Here is a 4,162-nt window from a genome sequence, read left to right on the forward strand (position 1 = left end):
AAGGATTTCTACCATCAGCAAGGTGGCTGGGAGCAGATCTTACGGGCACCCATGCCTGAAGAGGTGATGAAGCCAAGCATACAGCGGCACACACTTGTAATTCCAATACTAGGAAGCTGAAGCAGGAGGGTTGAAACTTTGACCCCAACCTGGGCAACTTAGTGACTTAGTGAGACTCTGTCTCCAAAAAGAAATAAACAAAAATTTAAAAATGAAATGCGGTGAGCTTGAGCTTCAGGTGAGAGGCACCCTGAGTTACCTCTTGGCCTTTCAATTAAATACAGCTTCTCCTGGACTCCCACCAAAATGAAACCTAGTCGAACTGAAACGTGACTCTGTGCCTTCTGAGCTTCATGGGTCTTGTCCCACTTGGCTTGAGTCACTCTCTGTAACTGCTGCCCGTCCATATGGGTGATTCTGGCTGCACATACTGATACTGGTGACAAAACAGAAAACCTCAGGAGCAGGACTGTGCGACAGGCTGCTTGTCTCCTGGCCAGCAGAGCAGACTTGGATGAGGACACAAATCACCTAAGTGCAGGTTTGGGGCTGAGAGACTGGGTGGGGCCTGAAACCACACATTTCTCATGATTCCCCAGGAGACCTGGCCAGCAGCACCCCAGGGCCACCTGCTGTGCCTGAGCACCCCTGGGACAGAGACAGACATGGTGTCTTCTCACACCCAGACACCATGGTCTTGCTCAGGTCAGCCCTTGCTGCTCCATCTGCTCCACCTGAGATTGTAGCCGGGAATCACCTTCAGCTCTATAGGTGCAGTTTCAAAAGATGAGAGATGAGCAGGATTAAAATGCTGCTTCTCAGCTATATGAGCTATCTTCCCAGTACTCCATGGTCGCCTGTCCATCCAGTCAATGCAGACAGGATGCCTTTGCATCAGTGCTACTGGACTAGGGTGTCCCCCATGATTCCACAGAGTCTTTCTCTCTCACACACACAGGAAAGGCGCCCCCATACGGAGTAGAAGAGGCCCACAGGACACATAGCAAACCTTCTGGAGTTGGTGCAGTGAACAATCCCAAAGGGGATGATGAGACTTCCTGGAGCTGGTGGACCACACTAGAAGTGCCTAGGGAGCTTTAAACACCTCCTAGGTTCTGCTGTGCATGCAACCAGCTAGTCTACATCAGAAGTTCTGGAAGGTGTAATGGCCTTCATGGTCTTAGGTACATCCAGAGATTCCAACTGGGGACCTAGTTGAGTTGTTGTCTTAGGTCTGAATGCAAGATCAGGGCTAAGAAATATTTCCTGGGCTCAGTAAAGCACACATTCTCCTCCCTAAATTTATTTGATTGTTGTTGAGCTGGGGATGGAACCCAGAGCCTAGGACACACCAGGCAAATGGCCTACACTGAACCACACCTGAGGCCTCCAGGTATACTGTGCTACACATGCCCAAGCCTGGCTCCATCCCTCTCCCCGCCCATGCTTGTCTCTTGTGACCACTGTCCTGCTTTTCTTTCCTATGACTGAAGTTTCCCAGCACAAAGAAGGTGAAAATATTTGGTGAGATGGAGATGCCGATTGCTATCTCACAGTCATATGTCTGTGTTCAGAAATATGGGGAGGGAGCACAGAAAGGCCCATGTACAGAGAGTCCAGGAATGCTGTCAGTGTGGCTTGTTATCTGGATTCACAGGGGATCTCATCCCTGAGGTCATGAATTAATGGTGGAAACTGAGCTTGGTGGTAGCGGCTAGGGGTAGGGCCTTTGAGATGTGCTCAGGACGGGGTGAGGTCTCAGGGTGATGTCCTCATGGTTGATACCTGGTGGCTTTGTCAGAAGAAAGAGAGGCCAGGAAGACAAGGACACATATACTCCCCACCAGAAGAAGATATGCTTGAGTTTTGAAACTGAATGGAGTTCATTTTTATTTTTCCTGGAAGAAGCAAAAGGTACTGCACTTATGCTGACAGGAACTTCGGCACAAGTACCGCATATTTCCTTTCAGCAGTGTCCTGCAGGAAAGCCTCAGACCTGCACAGGAAGCAACTTCAAGGATTCTGAAATTCCTCATCACATCTCATTCCAAGCTTTGTGTGGAGTCTTTTGGAATCAGAGACCGGGTGGATGGTCCCGTCAAACCGAACAGAGAGCATCACCAAATTCAGTTTTTGATAAATAGGGTGAATTTGAAGCTACAGAAAAATAAATTTAATTCCATATAGACTCATATGTTCATTCAAATTAATTCAAGTAAAAATATCTTTAAATAGTATATATCCAAACACTGTAATAGCAAACCATGTCTTCCTTCTATCTGTAACAAAAACAATAGGAGTATCAGTATAACACCCTCTAGGTTTAAAACCTCTCCAATCAGCAAGAATGTTAAATTGAAGTTTAATAAAAACTTAAGTTAATGAGACTTTGGATATGCTTTATTAACAAAATAAGTGTCCTGAGAGCCACAGAAAACCATTTGAGATATGTTGTTAGAATTTTATTTTTTATTACTCTGCTCTGTGTTGCAGAACTAAGCAAAGAGTTTCTTGGGAATTCAGTGCTGGGGTGTGGTAAAACTGGTCTTACGCACACTGCTGACCTCCCCATCAGCTCATATCTCCTAGTATCTCAGCAGGGCCCACATCTCTGAATGATGATGTGATAAACATGTCATTTTTTATTTATCAGAGAAAAGTTTGCTGAATCCACCCCACTCCTGCAGTTGCATAACAGGTGAATATTTTTGAAAATGTCAAAGATCATTGGACTGTTTCCCTACAGTTCTGTTATCAGACGAATGGCCTGTGTATGTGCGCATCGCATGCTGAGCAGCCACAGCAGAAATTATCAGAATTATTAATTAATTAATTAATTAATATAAGCCTCCCATAAAAGCCAACATGGAAATGTCCCATCTATTTCAGGATAATGGACATGAGTCAAAAATTACTGCATGAGTTATCAACTGGGTAATGATCTCATTTTGAAAAGATGAAAATAAAGGAACCTTGAGAAAAGTACCTTGTCCCACGCTAACTTCCTACTTCTACTTTATTTTTTAACAATTGGAATGTTTTCATGAATAGGTATTTAGAATTCTAAGGTCATATCTAATTACGGTTATTGCAACTGGATCTTAGTTCTAATTTATACCACAACTGAATAGTCTACAGCCATACCGCCCTGAACGCGCCCAATCTCATCTGAAAAGCATCTGCAGTTACAATATTATCAGCCCTTTAAACATTTAGGCTTTTATTGAAAGTGTGAGTGTTGAAAATGAGTTCAAATTTGCTGCTTAGGATCTACAGAGTAGCAAATCCCTACTGTATGGCTCTATTGTATATGCAAAATGTATGGTTATGAATTATAATTGTTTGCAGAAAGACGTCTTAGGAAAATAATGAATACCTTCAACCCCCCCCCCCCATTCTTTCCCCTGTCTTTCAGGGGTAAATACAAACATGTTCCTACACAGGTACCCTGTCCTGGAAAAGGCGAGTTAAGCGCTTTCCTTTTAAAGAAGCAGAAGTTATCTCTCTAGCGCACCAGGCACTGTCCCCTAGTGTGCCCTGGAGTCTTGGAGGCTACCTGACCACAGGCAAGTAAGGCCAGTCTGGGGACAGAGTCTCCAGAAAATGAAAATTTAGAGGGACCAAGGAGAAATGCTCGAGTGTGATTGGTTCCCCATGTGTGACAGTGCACCCTGGCGGGGGGGCGGTGAACTAAAGCAGCCCTCTCCGGAGACTGCTGTGAGGGTCTCTAGTGACCCTGCTAACCTCATCCTAACCATTCCAGTCCAGCACAGAGGAAGCTGTGAAAATGGTGACCTTGGCAATTGTGTTTTATTAGGCTCACTAGAAAAGCCACATTCTTAATGAGCAACTCAAGACCAGGTCATGTATGACCATGACCTGGACGGAAATACGCTACGTTCTCATTCTCATAGCTCCTAGCTGGCAATCCTGACAGAGGAAACAGGGAAATTATCTAATCCCAGGATTTTTACTTTGAGAAGCTGAGAACTGAACTGCAGTTTTTCTTTTCTTCCTCTTTTTAAAAATGTATTCGGTACAGGGTCTCACTACACAGCTTAGACTCATAATGAACCTCCTGCTTTCAGCCTCCTCAGCACTGTAATTATAGGCATGTGCCACCATACCAGGTCTTGGCAGTCAGCTCAGTGTACCTGGGGGC

The sequence above is a fragment of the Octodon degus genome, unplaced genomic scaffold (genome assembly GCF_000260255.1).
Source record: "Octodon degus isolate 3935 unplaced genomic scaffold, OctDeg1.0 scaffold00073, whole genome shotgun sequence".
Classification (NCBI taxonomy): domain Eukaryota; kingdom Metazoa; phylum Chordata; class Mammalia; order Rodentia; family Octodontidae; genus Octodon; species Octodon degus.